A 24,601-nucleotide genomic window follows, 5' to 3' on the forward strand; every position below is an offset into this window, starting at 1 on the left:
ACCCAGGTCAGCCTCCACCAAAATCACATTTCCTATAAGAAAAATGTTCTTACCTTGCTTGTTCTTCATCAGAATACACTGCCAGGACTTCTACTTCAATAACAAATGTTGGTTTGGTCCCAAATAATCCATCGTTATATCCAAACAGCGACGTTTTGTTCGTGAGTTCTAGACACTATCAGAATGCTTCTTCACGGTCCCGCGCATGGCGCATTGGCGTGTCAAAAATGTCTAAATATTCCATTACCGTACTTCGAAGCATGTCAACCGCTGTTTAAAACCAATTTTTATGCCATTTATCTCGTAGATAAGTGATAATATTCCGACCGGGAGTATGCATTGAGCCTAAACAGCCGAATAAAATTTCTCCTCAGGAGCGACTCGTGCACGCGCCTCATTCAAAGGTCCTCTGAGTCGACACTTACAAAAGGTGATAATGTGTTTCAGCCTGAGGCTCCCTCGTAAACCTTCAGTTATTTCCCGGGCTCTGAGAGCCTATTGGAGCCCTGGGAATTGTCACGTTACAGCTAAGATCCTTACTTTTCAATAAAAAGATGTAAGACGCACGACTCCTTGTCAGACAGGGTACTTCCTGCTTGAAACCTTGTCAGGTTTTTGCCTGCCATAGGAGTTCTGTTATACTCACAGACACCATTCAAACAGTTTTAGAAAATTCAGAGTGTTTTCTATCCAAACCTGAACAATAATATGCATATTCTAGCTTCTGAGTTGGTGTAGGAGGCAGTTAAAAATGGGAACATATTTTTTCCAAAATTCTCAATGCTGCCCCCTAGCCCGTAGAGGTTTTTAAGCAGTGCCGGTCTAAACATAAACCATCAGCAACCGACATAGACAGCAGTACAATTACATATTGTGGGTTAGGAGATGGGAACAAGGATTTCGATAAATTGAACGTACCCCCCAATCAAATGTTTAAAAAAAATAAAGAAATTCAATAAAAAAAAACAACATTTTTTAAGTAATTAAAAAACAATAGTGATCTATATACATACATACACACATATATACATATATATACACATACATACAAGTACACATATACACACATCCACACACACATACATACACATGTACATATACATACATACATGCACACATATCCACATATACACACATGTGCATACCTACATACACACACACATGCGCATATACCTACCTACCTACACACACACACGCACGCGCAAGTACATACACGCATACCCACATACGTACACACGTGCATACACACACACACATATACATACACACATACATTTACGCACATACACATCTGCGTACACATACATACACATGTATACACACACATCCAAAAACATATACTTATAAATATTTGGGGGAAAAAAAAAAAATATAATAATATATATATATATATATACAGATACACACACACATCTACATACACACCCCAGAATAGTAATCTACACTAATTTAAAATATACACATACCTAATACTAAAATGCTAAGAGAAAATAATAATAAAGTACACATAGTAATTATATGTACGCACACCTACACAGACACAAGCACCACGGAGGGCTGGTGGGAATCTAATCGTGAGAGCGGGCCAGGCTATGACAAAGGCAGAACAGCACAAAACATCAACTTGCTATCCAGGTGTCTGCGTCTGCCCCTTCCCAGCCATCACCCCCAGACCCCGCAAGCAATAAATAACTGGTATGGTAATAGGAATAATGTAAGAATTGAAAACCCTGCGTCCAAAACCGAGGAGAGCCAAATCTTCTCTCCGGAAGGCGGGGTAATTCTTAGTCTTGCAGGGAAGAGCAAGGCTGGGCGAAGATGGAGTTTGTAGAGTTTGGTCATGACATCTCTGTAGCCGGCGCGGTGCTTTGCCACATCGGGCGTATAATCCTCATAGACACGGAAGGGGTGCCCTTTATGTAACAGGTTGCCCCTCATTCGAGCCTCGCACAGGATAAGACCCTTGGTCTTGAAACTGTGACAACAGATGATTACTGGGCGAGGACGTTGGCCCGGTCGAGGCACTGGGACAAGGGCGCGATGTGCACGGTCCAGTTGGGGATCTGAAGCCAAAACATCCGATCCCATTGCATCCTTCAATATCTTGGCGAAGAAGTCGGTGGGGCGAGAGCCAGCCTCCACCCCCTCTGCCAGACCAACAACGCGAAGGTTATGACGTCTGGATCGGCCCTCCAGGTCGACCACTTTCACAGAAAGCCTCTGTACACTATCCTGCAATGACGTGCATAGCTTCTCCAACTCGTCGATCCTACCAGCGTTGAATTCAGAAGCTTTCTCAAGGTCCACAATACTCTGGCCCTGCGAGGCGACCGTTCGAATGGTGCTCTCAATTTTAGTGTCCAGTTCAGCAATAGTAGCCTTAAGATCCTCAGCTATAGCAACACGTAGTTCTCCCAAAGCCTGGGTAAGTTCTGTAAGTGTCACGTTGTTACCTGTGCCTTCCGTCATGTCTGTCTCGTTGTTTGGCGGGGAGTAGGCCTCCGAAGTGGATTTATTGTCCTTTGGTCGCTTATTACTCGGCATTTTCACATAGAAAGTTACAATATTGTATTAGAAAGAAACGTTTGTTGTAAAAAGTGCCATAAAGTAGGTTAAGTTAGAATATTTCGCAAAAAAGTTGCAGGAGCCTCTCACACACAGCCGTTCACTCCAACAAGCTACCTCCGCCCCTCTATCAGCCCCTTCATAACACCCTAAATAGTGGTAACACTGTATCAGCCCCTTCATAACACCCTAAATAGTGGTAACACTGTATCAGCCCCTTCAAAACACCCTAAATAGTGGTAACACTGTATCAGCCCCTTCATAACACCCTAAATAGTGGTAACACTGTATCAGCCCCTTCATAACACCCTAAATAGTGGTAACACTGTATCAGCCCCTTCATAACACCCTAAATAGTGGTAACACTGTATCAGCCCCTTCAAAACACCCTAAATAGTGGTAACACTGTATCAGCCCCTTCATAACACCCTAAATAGTGGTAACACTGTATCAGCCCCTTCATAACACCCTAAATAGTGGTAACACTGTATCAGCCCCTTCAAAACACCCTAAATAGTGGTAACACTGTATCAGCCCCTTCATAACACCCTAAATAGTGGTAACACTGTATCAGCCCCTTCATAACACCCTAAATAGTGGTAACACTGTATCAGCCCCTTCAAAACGGCCACATTCTTCATGACACCCCTCACGCAGGTCCACTGATTATGGAATTTGCCTACATATTCAATCTAAGTATTTGCTTTTGCTGATTGTTTTCTCATTACTCATAAATCACGATGCCTACAAAAGTGACTCATAACCTGTACCAATCAGAATTGTGCCAGGTGCCTATCTTAGTAGGTTATAGTTTGGGAACTTTATCATGTAAAATTCTATTTTTTTTAATTCAATTGACATCAATTAATTTTGGTATAACAACTATTAAATAATATTTTCACGTCCTGACCAGCAGAGCGGAGTAGTGGTGTAGTATTTTGGTCAGGACGTGGCAGAAGAAGTCTGTATGTGTTGTCTAGTATGTCTGTTTCTGTGTTAGTCTTGTGACTCCTGATCAGGAACAGCTGGGGATCGTTGTTCCTGATTGGGAGTCATATATTTAGGAGTATGTTTGTCACTTGGGTTTGTGGGTGGTTGTGCTAACACTGCTAGTCTTTTGTTTGTACGTAGCATGTTAGCCTGTAGTTAGTAGTTATTGTTTTTCCTGTGGATGCTTTGCTCGTATATATTAAAAAGATGAGTATCCACATTCCGTCTGCAGTTTGGTCCATTCAACACAGCAACAACCGTTACAAATATGCTGCTGTAAATAGGCATACTAGGTTATTGTCCTTCATCAGCCAGTTAGCTTCAACAGGACACATGTCCTACCATCAGCCAGTTAGCTTCAACAGGACACATGTCCTACCATCAGCCAGTAAGCTTCAACAGGACACATGTCCTACCATCAGCCAGTTAGCTTCAACAGGACACATGTCCTACCATCAGCCAGTTAGCTTCAACAGGACACATGTCCTACCATCAGCCAGTAAGCTTCAACAGGACACATGTCCTACCATCAGCCAGTTAGCTTCAACAGGACGCATGTCCTACCATCAGCCAGTTAGCTTCAACAGGACACATGTCCTACCATCAGCCAGTTAGCTTCAACAGGACACATGTCCTACCATCAGCCAGTTAGCTTCAACAGGCCACATGTCCTACCATCAGCCAGTTAGCTTCAACAGGACACATGTCCTACCATCAGCCAGTTAGCTTCAACAGGACACATGTCCTACCATCAGCCAGTAAGCTTCAACAGGACACATGTCCTACCATCAGCCAGTTAGCTTCAACAGGACACATGTCCTACCATCAGCCAGTTAGCTTCAACAGGACACATGTCCTACCATCAGCCAGTTAGCTTCAACAGGACACATGTCCTACCATCAGCCAGTTAGCTTCAACAGGACACATGTCCTACCATCAGCCAGTTAGCTTCAACAGGACACATGTCCTACCATTAGCCAGTTAGCTTCAACAGGACACATGTCCTACCATCAGCCAGTTAGCTTCAACAGGACACATGTCCTACCATTTGAAATGATGGTGTGAGGAACACTTCCCTGCTGAAATATATGGGTTGGTCAACAGTACATTCCACTCTATATCAGATTTTCATTGATACACCGTTAACTGATTTAAAGTTAAACATAAAAACGAGTGATAGGTTACTGTTAGATAGTGATAGGTTACTGTTAGATAGTGATAGGCTACTGTTAGATAGTGATAGGCTACTGTTAGATAGTGATAGGCTACTGTTAGATAGTGATAGGCTCCTGTTAGATAGTGATAGGCTACTGTTAGATAGTGATAGGCTACTGTTAGATAGTGATAGGCTACTGTTAGATAGTGATAGGCTACTGTTAGATAGTGATAGGCTACTGTTAGATAGTGATAGGCTACTGTTAGATAGTGATAGGCTACTGTTAGATAGTGATAGGCTACTGTTAGATAGTGATAGGCTACTGTTAGATAGTGATAGGCTACTGTTAGATAGTGATAGGCTACTGTTAGATAGTGATAGGCTACTGTTAGATAGTGATAGGCTACTGTTAGATAGCGATAGGCTACTGTTAGATAGCGATAGGCTCCTGTTAGATAGTGATAGGCTACTGTTAGATAGTGATAGGCTACTGTTAGATAGTGATAGATAGCGATAGGTTACTGTTAGATAGTGATAGGCTACTGTTAGATAGTGATAGGCTCCTGTTAGATAGTGATAGGCTCCTGTTAGATAGTGATAGGCTACTGTTAGATAGTGATAGGCTACTGTTAGATAGCGATAGGCTACTGTTAGATAGTGATAGGCTACTGTTAGATAGCGATAGGCTACTGTTAGATAGCGATAGGCTCCTGTTAGATAGTGATAGGCTACTGTTAGATAGTGATAGGCTACTGTTAGATAGTGATAGATAGTGATAGGCTACTGTTAGATAGTGATAGGCTCCTGTTAGATAGTGATAGGTTACTGTTAGATAGTGATAGGCTACTGTTAGATAGTGATAGATAGTGATAGGCTACTGTTAGATAGTGATAGGCTACTGTTAGATAGTGATAGGCTCCTGTTAGATAGTGATAGGTTACTGTTAGATAGTGATAGGTTACTGTTAGATAGTGATAGGCTCCTGTTAGATAGTGATAGGCTACTGTTAGATAGTGATAGGCTCCTGTTAGATAGTGATAGGCTACTGTTAGATAGTGATAGGCTCCTGTTAGATAGTGATAGGCTACTGTTAGATAGTGATAGGCTACTGCTAGATAGTGATAGGCTACTGTTAGATAGTGATAGGCTACTGTTAGATAGTGATAGGCTACTGTTAGATAGTGATAGGCTACTGTTAGATAATGATAGGCTACTGTTAGATAGTGATAGGCTACTGTTAGATAGTGATAGGCTACTGTTAGATAGTGATAGGCTCCTGATAGGCTACTGTTAGATTTGGCAAGGGACATTTTAGAAAGATGATGTTGAACTTACAATGTTGCAAGGAGCAGCAACGGCCTGCAGCACCAACACATATTTATTACATCACAATCATTCATTCATACCAGGGAAGAGATGGAAAGTTACTCAGAGCTGTTAGTGCTGAATGCATTTATTTATTAACACCTTTATCTATCTGTTTTAGCAGTCCCATTGAGAACAAGGACTCCATTACAACTCACAATTACACAACAATCTGAATCACATTCTGAATAATACATGGAGATGTTAAGGGCTCAGTGAAGGTTGAAGAGGAACTTTGGGGATGGAAAGACACTCAGAGCTGTTAGTGCTGAATGCATTTATTTATTAACACCTTTATCTATCTGTTTTGGCAGTCCCATTGAGAACAAGGACTCCATTACAACTCACAATTACACAACAATCTGAATCACATTCTGAATAATACACGGAGATGTTAAGGGCTCAGTGAAGGGTGAAGAGGAACTTTGGGGATGGAAAGACACTCAGAGCTGTTAGTGCTGAATGCATTTATTTATTAACACCTTTATCTATCTGTTTTAGCAGTCCCATTGAGAACAAGGACTCCATTACAACTCACATTTACACAACAATCTGAATCACATTCTGAATAATACATGGAGATGTTAAGGGCTCAGTGAAGGGTGAAGAGGAACTTTGGGGATGGAAAGACACTCAGAGCTGTTAGTGCTGAATGCATTTATTTATTAACACCTTTATCTATCTGTTTTAGCAGTCCCATTGAGAACAAGGACTCCATTACAACTCACAATTACACAACAATCTGAATCACATTCTGAATAATACACGGAGATGTTAAGGGGCTCAGTGAAGGGTGAAGAGGAACTTTGGGGATGGAAAGACACTCAGAGCTGTTAGTGCTGAATGCATTTATTTATTAACACCTTTATCTATCTGTTTTAGCAGTCCCATTGAAACAAGGACTCCATTACAACTCACAATTACACAACAATCTGAATCACATTCTGAATAATACACGGAGATGTTAAGGGGCTCAGTGAAGGGTGAAGAGGAACTTTGGGGATGGAAAGACACTCAGAGCTGTTAGTGCTGAATGCATTTATTTATTAACACCTTTATCTATCTGTTTTAGCAGTCCCATTGAGAACAAGGACTCCATTACAACTCACAATTACACAACAATCTGAATCACATTCTGAATAATACATGGAGATGTTAAGGGCTCAGTGAAGGGTGAAGAGGAACTTTGGGGATGGAAAGACACTCAGAGCTGTTAGTGCTGAATGCATTTATTTATTAACACCTTTATCTATCTGTTTTAGCAGTCCCATTGAGAACAAGGACTCCATTACAACTCACAATTACACAACAATCTGAATCACATTCTGAATAATACACGGAGATGTTAAGGGCTCAGTGAAGGGTGAAGAGGAACTTTGGGGATGGAAAGACACTCAGAGCTGTTAGTGCTGAATGCATTTATTTATTAACACCTTTATCTATCTGTTTTAGCAGTCCCATTGAGAACAAGGACTCCATTACAACTCACAATTACACAACAATCTGAATCACATTCTGAATAATACATGGAGATGTTAAGGGGCTCAGTGAAGGGTGAAGAGGAACTTTGGGGATGGAAAGACACTCAGAGCTGTTAGTGCTGAATGCATTTATTTATTAACACCTTTATCTATCTGTTTTAGCAGTCCCATTGAGAACAAGGACTCCATTACAACTCACAATTACACAACAATCTGAATCACATTCTGAATAATACATGGAGATGTTAAGGGCTCAGTGAAGGGTGAAGAGGAACGTTGGGGATGGAAAGTTACTGAGTGAGACAAGGGGAAGTGCAGAAAGATCATATTCTGTTCAAACATGTTACTGGTGAAAATTCATATTTCTAAGGAAGGAGGCAAAGGGTCACGTCTGGTTTCAGTTCCTGATAGGGCAGGCCAGTTGCTATGGTACCAGGACAATGAGGGATGTGGAACTCAACTCCAGATGAGGTCAGCAGTTGAAGAGAGAAGACACTGCTGGGAGGGGGGCCATATGGGCCCACCCTGAAAACCTTCTGACTACAGTCCTATCCCATACAGACACTGCTGGGAGGTGGGGCACAGGGGCCCACCCTGAAAACCTTCTGACTACAGTCCTATCCCATACAGACACTGCTGGGAGGGGGGCCACAGGGGCCCACCCTGAAAACCATCAGACTCGGACCTCAGCAACCCACTCCTGAACCTAACATACCTTCAGGCCACTGCCGAACCTCAGAAATGTGGGACTCTTCACACACAGACCACACGCACACACAGGGCACACACACAGGACACACACACACACAGGACACACACACACAGGACACACACAGTGGACACACACACACACACACCCACTGGACACACACACACACACACACACCGACACACACACACACACACACACACATTCACACTGGACACACAGACAGGGCACACACACACACACACACACACACACACAGACCACACACACACACAGGGCACACATGCACACTGGACAGAGACACACACACACTCACTGGACAGAAAAACACACACACACACACTGACACACACATTCTTGACACACACACACACACCGGACAAACAGGGCACACACGCACACACTGGAAACACACACACACGCACTGACACACACATTCTTGACACACACAGACACACCGGACAAACAGGGCACACACACACACACACACACACACACACACACACACACACTGGTCCCACACACTGGACACACAAATACAGGACACACACACACACAATGGACACACACACTGGACACACACACACACACACACGGACAGGCACACACACTGGACACACACACTGGACACACAAACTGGACACACACACAGGACACACACACGCACACTCTCACACACACACACACTCTCACACACACACACACACACACACACACACACACACACACACAGGACACACACACACATACACACACAAAGTGGACACACAGGACACACACACACACTCTCTCTCACACCACACACACACACACACACACACACACACACACACACATACACACACACACACACACACTGGACCCACATACACTGGACCGACACACACACACACTGGAAACACACACACACTGGACCCACACACACACACACACACACACACACACACACTAGACACACACACACACACTGGACCAACACACACATGACACACACACACCAGTTTGGGCCAGCTTATTCCTGTAAATACACTGAATTAAAATATAAAGGCATCATGTAAAGTGTTGGTCCCATGTTTCATGAGCTGAAATAAAAGATCCCAGAAATGTTCCATACACACAAAAGCTTATTTCTGTCAAATGTTGTGCACAAATGTCTTTACATCCCTGTTAGTGATCATTTGTTCTTTGCCAAGATAATCCACCACCTGACAGGCTGTGGCATATCAACAATCTGATTAAACAGCATGATCATTACACAGGTGCACCTTGTGCTGAGGGCAATAAAAGGCCACTCTAAAATGTGCAGTTTTTTCACATAACACAATACCAGAGATGTCTCTGTTTTGAGGGACTGTGCAGTTGGCATGTTGACTGCAGGAATGTGCAACAGAGATGTTGCTAGAAAATTTAAAGCTAATTTCTCAAAATCACCTTGAACGTTGGTTTATAGAATTTGGCAGTACGTCCAACCGGCCTAAAAAAAGCAGACCACATGTACGGCATCATGTGGGCGAGCGGTTTGCTGATGTCAACTTTGTGAACAGAGTGCCCTATGGTGGTGGTGAGGTTATGGAATGGGCATAAGCTTCGGACAACAAACACAAGTGCATTTAATCGATGGCAATTTGAATGCACAGAGATACCGTGATGAGATCCCATTGTCGTGCCATTCATCCACACCAATCACCTCATGTTACAGCATGATAATGCACGGGCCCGATGTTGCTGAACACAATTCCTGGAAGCTGAAAAAAAATGTTCTTCCATGGCCTGAGTACTCACCAGACATGTCACCCATTAAGCATGTTTGGGATGCTCTGGATAGACGTGTACGACAGCGTGTTCCAATTCCCACCAATATCCAGCAACTTCACACAGCCAGTGAAGAGGAGTGGGACAACATTCCACAGGCCACAATCAACAGCCTGATCCTCTCTGTGCGAAGGAGATTTGTCTTGCCATGATCAGAATGTGTCTCTGTCTATTTCCAGCCCTGCCATTTCTACCTGTCCTGATCTAGTGTTTGACCCCTGACCTCCTCACACCGGCTCACTGTCCATGTCTGCTTTTATCTCCCACCTCTACTTCACTGTGTTATAATGGACCTTATGCTTGTTATGTCACCTCTGTAACCAGTTATCAAACATACTGACCTTTCTGACCCTATCCCATGGCCCTACTTTCTATAACTAAACATTTAAAGTCCTCTGAGTTTTGTTTAGTGTCCATTTACTTATGTATTATGTATTTGCCGTGTATTGGAATTGTGCCGCAGAGCATCATGGGGGTTTGTATGTGTTGTGATGTTCACGTTCCAGATAAATGGTTGATCTGATTCCTGTCTCCCGTCTCATCTTTATTGAATTGTACCAATGTTTGCTGCTGCATTAAAGAAACTATCAGAACACTGTGAGTTGAATGGTGTTGTAAATGACATTATCAGAGACAGACTAGTATGTGGGCTACGGAGTGAAGCTACACAGAAGAGACTGTTGACTGAAAGTTATTAGTTTTTTGGGCACATCATTTGTCTCCATGGCAACATGGGCAATACTGGTTAAAGCTGAATAGTTTAAGGAACTGAGATCATTCATTGTCTTCACCTTCTACTAACCAGAGATTCTGTCACATGGGATGACGCTGGAGAGACAAAAGCAGGTACGGGGAGTCAAACACTTAATATGGAACGAGACAGGAACAGCGTCAGAAAACGAGTAACAGACAAAAACAATGAATACAGCAGCAGGGAACAGAGCAGGGAACTGACAAATATAGGGGAGGAAATAACCAGGTGATGAGGGAGTCCAGGTGAGTCCAATAACGCTGATGTGCGTGACGAGGGAAAGCAGGTGTGCGTAATGGATGATAGGAGTGCGTGATGCAGGGCAACCTGGCGCCTTCACGCGCGAGGGGGGGGGGGAGCTGGAGGAGACGTGACAGTTTCAGTAAACCAGCTGATAAACCACAGAACACAGCTTTGTAAGAACACTATAAGAAGGAGAAAACATGTATGCAGTCAAATTCACTGTTATCTTCCTACCTTCCCCCATGTCTCATATTCACTGTTATCTTCCTACCTTCCCCCATGTCTCATATTCACTGTTATCTTTCTACCTTCCCCCATGTCTCATATTCACTGTTATCTTTCTACCTTCCCCCATGTCTCATATTCACTGTTATCTTTCTACCTTCCCCCATGTCTCATATTCACTGTTATCTTTCTACATTCCCCCATGTCTCATATTCACTGTTATCTTTCTACCGTCATCCATGTGTCATATTCACTGTTATCTTTCAGCCTTCCCAATTCCTTCCCCCAGTTTAGAGATGGCTTTTTGCGGTGTGCAGCATAGTCCTTTAGTCTCTATGGGCCAGATGGCCAGTTATTGAGGGCCACAGCATAAGGAAAGAAACTGTTTAGATGGGGGTCATAACATCCAATCACAGAGGTTTACAGCAGCTGACAGTTGCACCATCATTGCTAATAACTTAATAAACTGCCTTATTCAGATAAAGACAATCTCTGTACAAATGTAGGATCTTAATTTGATCATCCTGTTGCAGGACAACGTTGCTGCAATGCAGTTAATTTTAAACTTGTATTGTATTTGAGATTTAAAAAGGCTTTTGGAGATTGTAATAGAGGCTACTTCCTCTGCAAGAAAACCAGTCGTCCACATCCCGTGACTGAAGTTATGTGATTTCCTCATAGGAAATTAAAAGCGTGTTTGAAGCCTACGCAGTTTCAAAACGGCTGTTGAAACTATCGCAAACATTTGTCAACAACATTAGAAGTGGGATAAATGTGTTGATTTGAAGGAAAGACGGGCAGACTGGTAAGTCTACTGTAGGCTAAATATAACTATTATAAAGTTAGGTTGTGGTCAGACAAAGCTTGAGATATGATCCTTTATCATGCTGACAGACCTGAAGGTCTCTGTAGGAAATGTTGTGAACATATCAGGTCTAGGCAACATGCTCTGGTATTTAGACTGAAAACTGATTTGTAGGTGGTCAGTCCTGCTACTGATAGTTTATGTGAACTGATCTGAACAGGTTTAGACTGGTCATCTATGATATGTAGGTTATATACAGTACATTCTCTGTCCTGCTACTGGTAGGACTATAACATTATGTTGATCTGAACAGGTTTAGACTGGTCATCTATGATATGTAGGTTATATACAGTACATTCTCTGTCCTGCTACTGGACTATAACATTATGTGAACTGATCTGAACAGGTTTAGACTGGTCATCTATGATATGTAGGTTATATACAGTACATTCTCTGTCCTACTTATTATTATTATTATTATTATTGTTGTTGTACTGTCTATAACTACCTTAACAAACAGTGACTTATTATTATTATTAATATTATTATTATTATTATTGTTATTGTTGCTGTACTGTCTATAACTACCTTAACAAACAGTGACTTATTATTATTATTATTATTATTATTGTTGTTGTTCTGTCTATAACTACCTTAACAAACAGTGACTTATTCTTATTATTATTATTATTATTGTTGCTGTACTGTCTATAACTACCTTAACAAACAGTGACTTATTATTATTATTATTATTATTGTTGCTGTACTGTCTATAACTACCTTAACAAACAGTGACTTATTATTATTATTATTACTATTATTGTTGTTGTTCTGTCTATAACTACCTTAACAAACAGTGACTTATTATTATTATTATCATTATTATTATTATTGTTGCTGTACTGTCTATAACTACCTTAACAAACAGTGACTTATTATTATTATTATTATTATTGTTGTTGTTCTGTCTATAACTACCTTAACAAACAGTGACTTATTATTATTATTATTATTATTATTATTATTATTATTATTGTTGTTATTATCATTATTATTATTATTGTTGTTGTTCTGTCTATAACTACCTTAACAAACAGTGACTTATTATTATTATTATTATTATTATTGTTGCTGTTCTGTCTATAACTACCTTAACAAACAGTGACTTATTATTATTATTATTATTATTATTATTATTGTTATTGGTATTGTTGTTGTTCTGTCTATAACTACCTTAACAAACAGTGACTTATTATTATTATGATTATTATTATTGTTGTTGTTCTGTCTATAACTACCTTAACAAACAGTGACTTATTATTATTATTAATATTATTATAGTTATTATTATTATTGTTGCTGTACTGTCTATAACTACCTTAACAAACAGAGACTTATTATTATTATTATTATTATTATTATTGTTGCTGTTCTGTCTATAACTACCTTAACAAACAGTGACTTATTATTATTATTGACAGTTACCATGGAGATGAAATGTCACAACTACATGTTCATGTGATGCATTAAATCACCTGACTGTTTCTATGTCTGTTAGTAAATGTTTTATTTCTCTAAGAGATAATGAATAAATGAGAACAATTGACAGTCAAGAACTAGTTGTCACTGTGTTAACCACAATCAACATGCTGGATCTCTGTTTAGTTGTCACTGTGTTAACCACAACCAACATGCTGGATCTCTGTTTAGTTGTTACTGTGTTGACCACAACCAACATGCTGGATCTCTGTTTAGTTGTCACTGTGTTAACCACAACCAACATGCTGGATCTCTGTTTAGTTGTCACTGTGTTAACCACAACCAACATGCTGGATCTCTGTTTAGTTGTCACTGTGTTAACCACAACCAACATGCTGGATCTCTGTTTAGTTGTCACTGTGTTGACCACAACCAACATGCTGGATCTCTGTTTAGTTGTCACTGTGTTAACCACAACCAACATGCTGGATCTCTGTTTAGTTGTCACTGTGTTAACCACAACCAACATGCTGGATCTCTGTTTAGTTGTCACTGTGTTAACCACAACCAACATGCTGGATCTCTGTTTAGTTGTCACTGTGTTAACCACAACCAACATGCTGGATCTATGTTTAGTTGTCACTGTGTTAACCACAACCAACATGCTGGATCTCTGTTTAGTTGTCACTGTGTTAACCACAACCAACATGCTGGATCTCTGTTTAGTTGTCACTGTGTTAACCACAACCAACATGTTGGATCTCTGTTTAGGACGTCACTGTGTTGACCACAACCAACATGCTGGATCTCTGTTTAGTTGTCACTGTGTTAACCACAACCAACATGCTGGATCTCTGTTTAGTTGTCACTGTGTTAACCACAACCAACATGCTGGATCTCTGTTTAGTTGTCACTGTGTTAACCACAACCAACATGCTGGATCTCTGTTTAGTTGTCACTGTGTTAACCACAACCAACATGCTGGATCTCTGTTTAGTTGTCACTGTGTTGACCACAACCAACATGCTGGATCTCTGTTTAGTTGTCACTGTGTTAACCACAACCAACATGCTGGATCTTTGTTTAGTTGTCACTGTGTTAACCACAACCAACATGCTGGATCTCTGTTTAGTTGTTACTGTGTTGACCACAACCAACATGCTGGATCTCTGTTTAGTTGTTACTGTGTTAACCACAACCAACATGCTGGATCTCTGTTTAGTTGTCACTGTGTTAACCACAACCAACATGCTGGATCTCTGTTTAGTTGTCACTGTGTTAACCACAACCAACATGCTGGATCTCTGTTTAGTTGTCACTGTGTTAACCACAACCAACATGCTGGATCTCTGTTTAGTTGTCACTGTGTTAACCACAACCAACATGCTGGATCTCTGTTTACAGGGGTCCTGTCTCTAAAATGAGTCTCTCTGGGGAGAGAGAGGAGGGGGGTCCTGTCTCTAAAATGAGTCTCTCTGGGGAGAGAGAGGAGGGGGGCCCTGCCTCGAAAAGGAGTGTCTCTGGGGAACATGGCACCAAATCTAAGAGGTGAGATGACAATTTTTTAAAGAATTTATGAAGAGTTTATACACAAAATGCTATATCCACCATTTTTTCACATTTGTGTTTTTTCATCAGAAATGGAGGCTTATGAGTGTGTAAAATATTACTGTTCTAAGATTTTAAATTCATAGATTTTAGCTTATGACATTTTACTGAGAACATCACAGCAAGATGAAACAAATATTGTTGCATTCTCTAGATTCTGCATTCACCAGATTCTCACATTTCATTTGTGTTATAGAGCCTCACAGTGGAGGTGTTATAATACCCATAACACCTAGCGGTCAAACAGGGAAATGGTTCCAATAGTTTTATAGAGCCCCACAGTGGAGGTGTCATAATTCCCATAACACCTAGTGGTCAAACAGGGAAATGGTTCCAATAGTTTTATAGAGCCCCACAGTGGAGGTGTTATAATACCCATAACACCTAGCGGTCAAACAGGGAAATGGTTCCAATAGTTTTATAGAGCCCCACAGTGGAGGTGTTATAATACCCATAACACCTAGCGGTCAAACAGGGAAATGGTTCCAATAGTTTTATAGAGCCCCACAGTGGAGGTGTCATAATACCCATAACACCTAGCGGTCAAACAGGGAAATGGTTCCAATAGTTTTATAGAGCCCCACAGTGGAGGTGTTATAATACCCATAACACCTAGCGGTCAAACAGGGAAATGGTTCCAATAGTATTTCCAATAAAACACATGAGCTGGCGCACACCCAAAGATTTTTATTTTTTTACGTGGAAGTTCTGACTAATGGCTAATAAATTATAAGCTATAAAAATAAGGAGAGTGGCACACTCCATACAGTGAGGGAAAACAGTATTTGATCCCCTGCTGATTTTGTACATTTGCCCACTGACAAAGAAATGATCAGTCTATCATTTTAATGGTAGGTTTATTTGAACAGTCAAGTAATGCATGGGGAAGAAATGGCACAGCAGCCATTTTGGGAGGGGGTGTGGATGCCCACACACCATAGCAGTCATCTTTTATATAACAACAAAAAAATCCAGAAAAACGCATGTCAAAAATGTTATAAATTGATTTGCATATTAATGAGAGAAATAAGTATTTGACCCCGTCTCAATCAGAAAGATTTCTGGCTCCCAGGTGTCTTTTATACAGGTAACGAGCTGAGATTAGGAGCACACTCTTAAAGGGAGTGCTCCTAATCTCAGTTTGTTACCTGTATAAAAGACACCTGTCCACGGAAGCAATCAATCAATCAGATTCCAAACTCTCCACCATGGCCAAGACCAAAGAGCTCTCCAAGGATGTCAGGGACAAGATTGTAGACCTACACAAGACTGGAATGGGCTACAAGACCATCGCCAAGCAGCTTGGTGAGAAGGTGACAACAGTTGGTGCGATTATTCGTAAATGGAAGAAACACAAAAGAACTGTCAATATCCCTCGGCCTGGGGCTCCATGCAAGATCTCACCTCGTGGAGTTGCAATGATCATGAGAACGGTGAGGAATCAGCCCAGAACTACATGGGAGGATCTTGTCAATGATCTCAAGGCAGCTGGGACCATAGTCACCAAGAAATCAATTGGTAACACACTACACCGTGAAGGACTGAAATCCTGCAGCGCCCGCAAGGTCCCCCTGCTCAAGAAAGCACCTATACATGCCCGTCTGAAGTTTGCCAATGAACATCTGAATGATTCAGAGGACAACTGGGTGAAAGTGTTGTGGTCAGATGAGACCAAAATGGAGCTCTTTGGCATCAACTCAACTCGCCGTGTTTGGAGGAGGAGGAATGCTGCTTATGACCCCAAGAACACCATCCCCACCGTCAAACATGAAGGTGGAAACATTATGCTTTGGGGGTGTTTTTCTGCTAAGGGGACAGGACAACTTCACCGCATCAAAGGGACGATGGACGGGGCCATGTACCGTCAAATCTTGGGAAAGAACCTCCTTCCCTCAGCCAGGGCATTGAAAATGGGTTGTGGATGGGTATTCCAGCATGACAATGACCCAAAACACATGGCCAAGGCAACAAAGGAGTGGCTCAAGAAGAAGCACATTAAGGTCCTGGAGTGGCCTAGCCAGTCTCCAGACCTTAATCCCATATAAAATCTGTGGATGGAGCTGAAAGTTCGAGTTGCCAAACGTCAAACCTTAATGACTTGGAGAAGATCTGCAAAGAGGAGTGGGACAAAATCCCTCCTGAGATGTGTGCAAACCTGGTGGCCAACTACAAGAAACGTCTGACCTCTGTGATTGCCAACAAGGGTTTTGCCACCAAGTACTAAGTCATGTTTGCAGAGGGGTCAAATACTTATTTCCCTCATTAAAATGCAAATCAATTTACAACATTTTTGACATGCGTTTTTCTGGATTTTTTTGTTGTTATTCTGTCTCTCACTGTTCAAATAAACCTTCCATTAAAATTATAGACTGATAATTTCTTTGCCATTGGGCAAACGTACAAAATCAGCAGGAGATCAAATACTTTTTTCCCTCACTGTAAATCTCTACTTGCACATTCATCTTCTGCACATCAATTACTCCAGTGTTTATTTGGTATATTATAATTACTTCGTCACCATGGTCTATTTATTGCCTTACCTCCTTTATCTTACCTCATTTGCACACACTGTATATATACTTTTTATGCTGTATTATTGACTGTATGTTTGTTTATTCCATGTGTAAATCTGTGTTGTTGTCTGTGTCACACTGCTTTGCCTTTTTCTTGGCCAGGTCGCAGTTGTAAATGAGAACTTGTTCTCAACTAGCCTACCTGGTTAAACAAAGGTGAAATAAATTTAAAAAATTAAAAAAATCTGCCTTGAATAACAGGTTGCCACTGCTCCAAAGCAATTACATGTGGCACAGGAACCACTGACTGGCTGCATGTTTCTATTATTCAGATACCTGCTGGTACCTCTTAACTGGTTAGGACAGCTCATGAGGTTATTATACAGATACCTGCTGGTACCTCTTAACTGGTTAGGACAGCTCATGTTTCTATTATCCAGATACCTGCTGGTACCTCTTAACTGGTTAGGACAGCTCATGAGGCTATTATCCAGATACCTGCTGGTACCTCTTAACTGGTTAGGACAGCTCATGAGGTTATTATCCAGATACCTGCTGGTTCCTCTTAACTGGTTAGGACAGCTCATGAGGTTATTATCCAGATACCTGCTGGTACCTCTTAACTGGTTAGGACAGCTCATGAGGCTATTATCCAGATACCTGCTGGTACCTCTTAACTGGTTAGGACAGCTCATGAGGCTATTATCCAGATACCTGCTGGTGCCTCTTAACTGGTTAGGACAGCTCATGAGGCTATTATCCAGATACCTGATGGTACCTCTTAACTGGTTAGGACAGCTCATGAGGTTATTATCCAGATACCTGCTGGTACCTCTTAACTGGTTAGGACAGCTCATGAGGCTATTATCCAGATACCTGCTGAGGTCCTAAATATCTGCCAGTAGATGGGACACAATATTACTAATGTAACCCACTGTAAAGACTGGGTTTAGTTGATTGTGTTGCACTGCTCATGTCTGCGTTCTGGAACTGCCCGCGTCCACGTCCGGTGTGGCACCAAGGATATTGTCAGGTTACGTGCAGAGTGGGCTGAGGTGATCTTGGGGAAAACGACGGAGTTCGCTACATTGTTGAGACGCCAAGTTTATTGTTCAATTATCTTTTGCTTTACGGTCAGGGACAGTATGAGTGTAGCCAGATCCTTTTCACTCTCTATCCTTGTTTCATTTTGTGGTTCACTGGATTCGTCCTCATCCTCGAGACGAGGGACAGACGAACGACCTGCTAGCTAGCCAAGCTAGTCAGTACAGCTAGGTAAGCTAGCTACTCTACCAGCAGCATCCTCATTTTTCCTAGCTACCACTACATCATCACTAGCTGCCCGCATTACTTGTGGACCGATGGAGCTCCCTGGTTGTTTCATCCACCAGTTAAATCCCATGGAAGGCTTCCGTCTCTCTCGTTGACGGATGCTGGCTACCTCTGTCCGGTTCTCCTCTTTTCACTAGATGGACGGTAACTTTAGTGTTTAACCCCTCTGTGTCCAATGACCGAAGTTTTGAAAAAAAAAATCGTGACGCCTCAAGTAGTCTGGACACATGACATCTTTAACAATGCTTTTTTTCTGATAAAAACTAGTTCATTGCATCCGCCATGGAGCCCAGTTTCATAATATTACCTTGTGTCCCTAGTTATGAAGTTATAGCGAAAAAACAGGCCTTATTTTAGGTCATTTTTCACCCTTCCAGCTCCTATTAGTTTAATTGAGCACCGTGGCACCACCTGACATTCTGAACGTTCTATACCATTGCCCATTGTTCTGCGTCACAATGCCAGCTTCGCTATTGTTATCAATGAGACCTGCCTGCGTTAACATTGTAGGCTGACCTCAAGTATTATTATTAGTATTATTACTAATATTATCACAGCTACTTGGTGCACACTTCACCTGGGTACACGTTGTGGTGACCCACAGTACTAGTGATGGCTGGCGCAAACCGATCAAACGTTAAGCATTTTCTGGTCATAGTTAACCAATTTTGTTTTCAGAAAAATGTATACAACCTAAACAGAACACATGTCCCTGCCCTCTTTTTCAAGATGTGGCCGATTTATACAGACATAATAAAAAATGTAATTAAGACATAACACTTTTTTTGAGGAGTTATTGTTTCTGAATGGCTACTGGGTAATTTGATATGCATCGAAATCTTCGTTTGTAGGCATTGAATTGAGCAAATGCTGCACAGGTTCACTGAGTTACAACCCAAATGGATAGGTCTAGCTCATTGATTTGTAGATCTGACGCAGTTGAGCCTTGCAAGTGTGGTGAATGAGTTATGTAGTACCCACAGAAGACCACAGGGAGGAGGTAGAGAGCTATAAACCCATAACGTTTTTAGCCTTAAAACCCTTAAACCTAACAATCAATAAAATGTATTTATGAAGCCCTTTTTACATCAGCAGATGTCACAAAGTGCTGTACAGAAATTCTAACCCTACGTATAACCTATTTTAGCCTTAACCCCTAACCCTAATTCTAGGGTAGGGTAGCATAGAACACTTTTAGAAACTATTTTAGTAATAATATTATGTTAGTAAATACAAGTATAGTACCAAACAGCATGTTGATTATTTTGTTAATCAAACCTGTCTAAGCCTTTTGCTGTTTTTATTTTGTTATTAGTTTTTTTCTAATATTTATTATTGCAAGGCACACAACAAGCCACATGTGTTTTTATTTTTCAAATGTGGTTTGAACTGGGAGACCTAGTAACCTCTTTGTGAATGTCCAGCAATTGGCGTGGGATAGACAGGGCAGGTTTGAGACTGATCTAAGGAATTAACAATGTTTTTTTTTCTTCTCAGGTGTCTCACTAATGTCTGTCTGTGAATGACTGACTTTTAATTGCTAAATATTTCCAATAGATGGCAGCATAAGACCATGAAGCATCAGTTGTAGGATACAAGCAGCAATATGATTGACATAAAATAACATGCAATCACAGACTATATGTCCCATGATTTTCTAAAATGGCCAATCATTACTTTAGTTAGCTATATATCTCCTTCTCGCGCATGAAGCTGACTTCATGCGCGAGAAGGCATCGCGTGTTGATGCTGGTTGATGAATTTGACAATGAATGTACTGGGAAAATACATTTTTCTCAACTAGAGGTGACTGAATTAATGTTCAGGCTTATTGATAATCGTTATATTAATGAAGTATAATTTCAAACATGAGCATAAAAACAGGTAATAATAAACATGAATCATCATTATATTACTAAACAGTAATCTGTTAAATGCTTTTTCAGTCCTTCCTCTTGCGTTAGCAGTGTGGAAAGGGACAGAAAGAATCTCACACCGGAGTTCTCCTGTGAGGGGGAGTGGTGGTGTATCCAGGGAGAAAACTAAACTAATCTTCTGATAAGTCATTCGTGGTGTTATGCTGCCATCTAATGAAATGATTTAGAAACTGCAGTAATATTGAATAATGTGTAATTCCTTACTAAAGTAGTAATTTCTCAGAATTGCAAAATTGAATATTTTCTAGTTAATTTTACAACTTACAACCATAAAATAACAATTTATTGCATAATAAACAATGAAACTGACGAAACCAAAAACATAATATATTTAGTTAATTATATATATGAAAAACTATTTATTAGATGGGAGACATTATCAGCCAAAGTAACAGCCCTGTAGACAAAGAAGAGCTCTCCAGTAGGTACCAAAATATTCAAAGGCCATTTTCTCAGAAATGAGGTTACAAGTTCATCAACGTTCAAAGAAGAATTACTTTCCCATTGTTCATCAACTGTTTTGTATGATATACCATTTTCTAGCCCTGAGTCTCTAAATGTATCCAGTGTAAAAAACACATTTGAAAATGTTTCTAAAATAAGACCGAATCGTGCCGGGCGGTTACATTTGACTGTGTTAAACCTAGCAGTACTACTGATTTCTCTGAGAGTGAGGCAGATATATATTATTACTGTATAAAACCTAGCAGTACTACTGATTTCTCTGAGAGAGAGGCAGATATATACTATTACTGTGTTAAACCTAGCAGTACTACTGATTTCTCTGAGAGGCAGATATATATTATTATTGTATAAAACCTCACAGTACTACTGATTTCTCTGAGAGTGAGGCAGATATATATTATTACTGTATAAAACCTAGCAGTACTACTGATTTCTCTGAGAGTGAGGCAGATATATATTATTACTGTATAAAACCTAGCAGTACTACTGATTTCTCTGAGAGTGAGGCAGATATATATTATTACTGTGTAAAACCTAGCAGTACTACTGATTTCTCTGAGAGTGAGGCAGATATATATTATTACTGTATAAAACCTAGCAGTACTACTGATTTCTCTGAGAGTGAGGCAGATATATATTATTACTGTGTTAAACCTAGCAGTACTACTGATTTCTCTGAGAGTGAGGCAGATATATATTATTACTGTATTAAACCTAGCAGTACTACTGATTTCTCTGAGAGGCAGATACATATTATTACTGTATTAAACCTAGCAGTACTACTGATTTCTCTGAGAGTGAGGCAGATATATATTATTACTGTGTAAAACCTAGCAGTACTACTGATTTCTCTGAGAGTGAGGCAGATATATATTATTACTATGTAAAACCTAGCAGTACTACTGATTTCTCTGAGAGTGAGGCAGATATATAGCATTGAGCAAAGAAAACATTTGACTCTCTAAAATGAAACCGTCATGTGATAGTTTATAAACAAATTCATGTCTGTCATTGAACAACACCATGTCATAATTAGATAGTGAAAAACACACCAATCTCTTTCATAATTTCTTTTAAAAAATAAAAGCTCATTTACGAACATTTCTGAAAAGTTATATATAGCGTTTTGGAATGAAACTCTTCTTATGTTTCCCATCTGAGATCAGAGTAGATGAGAGATGTAATGTTTGTCTCTGTTGTGTTGAAGACCAATCAAGCAGGAGAGACCAGCCTCCCTGTACCCAGCTGTGTGTCCATGAAGAGTGACCAGTCTATGGATCCTCTTATATACTTTAGAGAGGGAGACTTTTCTACTGAACAAAGGTAAGAAGAACTCATGGGTCATGGTCAGTGAGTTAAACAACACTGTCTCTAGTCATTTCTCCTCTCCCATTTTCACATTTCTTTTGGTTGTTTTCATAATCCATAGGTTAATCCTTTAGTCCATTTTCATAGTCCTAAAACAATATTAATTAAACACAACATTCCCTCACGGTCTGTCTGTCTCTGTCTCTGTCTCTGTCTGTCTGTCTGTCTGTCTGTCTGTCTGTCTGTCTGTCTGTCTGTCTGTCTGTCTGTCTGTCTGTCTGTCTGTCTGTCTGTCTGTCTGTCTGTCTGTCTGTCTGTCTGTCTGTCTGTCTGTTATGGTTTAGAGAGGGAGACTTTTCTACTGAACAAAGGTAAGAAGAACTCATGGGTCATGGTCAGTGAGTTAAACAACACTGTCTCTAGTCATTTCTCCTCTCCCATTTTCCCATTTCTTTTGGTTGTTTTCATAATCCATAGGCTAATCCTTTATTCCATTTTCATAGTCCTAAAACAATATTAAACAAACACAACGTTCCCTCCACGTGTGTGTGTGTGTGTGTGTGTGTGTGTGTGTGTGTGTGTGTGTGTGTGTGTGTGTGTGTGTGTGTGTGTGTGTGTGTGTGTGTGTGTGTACTCCCTGGTTGAGGAGATGTAATCTCATGTTTTGTCCACAGAAACCAACAGGAGAGATCAGAGTCAGAGATTCTCAGTGGTCAGTCTTCCCAGAGTCATCAAACAGACCTGGCCTCTATATTCAGTGTATGTGGTCCTGTTATGTACATTTTGTTTTGTTTTCCTCAAGTAAAGTTTCTTTCAATTATTCATTAATGTGTTAATGAGAAAGCATTTATTTTTCTGCTTAACTTATTTACTTTATTTATTTTAGTTGCTTGAAGAGAAAATTATGACATTTGTGAAGAACGAGCTGAAGATGTTCAAGAGGATTCTTAGTCCAGAACTCCCAGAAGGCTTTGAGAGTCAGAAGCAGGATGAGGAAGTGGTGGATGCTGAAGATGAGAAGCAGGAGAGCAGTGCCAGAGAGGGGGCTCTGAAGATCACACTGCACGTCCTGAGGAAAATGAACCAGAAGGAGCTCGCTGACACACTGGAGAAACGTAAGATCTGTCTGCCTCATGTTGAATGCTGTTTTATAACATTTAAAAGCTGTGGCTAAAGTACAGCTAAAGTAGCTGTGTAACTCAATGATATTGTAGCAGCCTTAACACAACACCTAGTGACCTCATCAAGTAGCAGAAGGGATGTGTTGTGTTGATTCATTTAGAGTGAGAGACAGAGAGAGAGAGAGAGAGAGAGATGAGAGGATGAGAGACTGAGAGAGAGGAGAGAGAGAGAGAGAACATTAATAATATCATCAATAACACCAATAATAATATAATCAGTCACACCAGTCTGTAATGCATTATGAAAACATTTACACATTTATACATTCAGTTAAGAGAATACATTATTATAATTTAAAATGTTATAACAGTCCTACAATACTGTAGTTATTAAAACAGACGTAATATTAATATCCTCTGTGTTATTTCTTCATTCAGATGAGCTTGCTGTGATTTGCCAACGTGAACTCAAATCTAATCTAAAGAAGAAGTTTCAATGTGTATTTGAGGGGATCGCTAAACAAGGAAACCCAACACTTCTCAATAAGATCTACACAGAGCTCTACATCACAGAGGGTGGAACAGGAGAGGTCAATAATGAACATGAGCTGAGACAGATTGAGACAACAACCAGGAAACAAGCAAGACCAGAGACTGCAATCAAATGTAACGACATCTTCAAACCCTTAACTGGACAAGACAAACGTATCAGAACTGTGCTGACAAAGGGAGTCGC

General features: G+C 40.6%; 1 protein-coding gene and 1 long non-coding RNA gene across 2 annotated transcripts in view; both read left to right on the forward strand.

Annotated features, from left to right (window-relative positions):
* Positions 1–24,601, forward strand: part of LOC115186454 (zinc finger protein 271-like) — a gene marked incomplete at its 3' end in the record, with an annotated part of 264,983 nt that overhangs the window by 133,896 nt on the left and 106,486 nt on the right. The gene's annotated exons all lie outside the window — the stretch shown is intronic.
* LOC115186796 (uncharacterized) lies at positions 11,671–22,667 on the forward strand. The gene is made up of 3 exons (XR_003875914.1): positions 11,671–12,102; positions 14,986–15,129; positions 22,644–22,667. It is a non-coding gene; the product is annotated as an uncharacterized LOC115186796 (long non-coding RNA).

This window comes from Salmo trutta, unplaced genomic scaffold, assembly GCF_901001165.1.
Source record: "Salmo trutta unplaced genomic scaffold, fSalTru1.1, whole genome shotgun sequence".
In the NCBI taxonomy this organism is placed as follows: Eukaryota; Metazoa; Chordata; class Actinopteri; order Salmoniformes; family Salmonidae; genus Salmo; species Salmo trutta.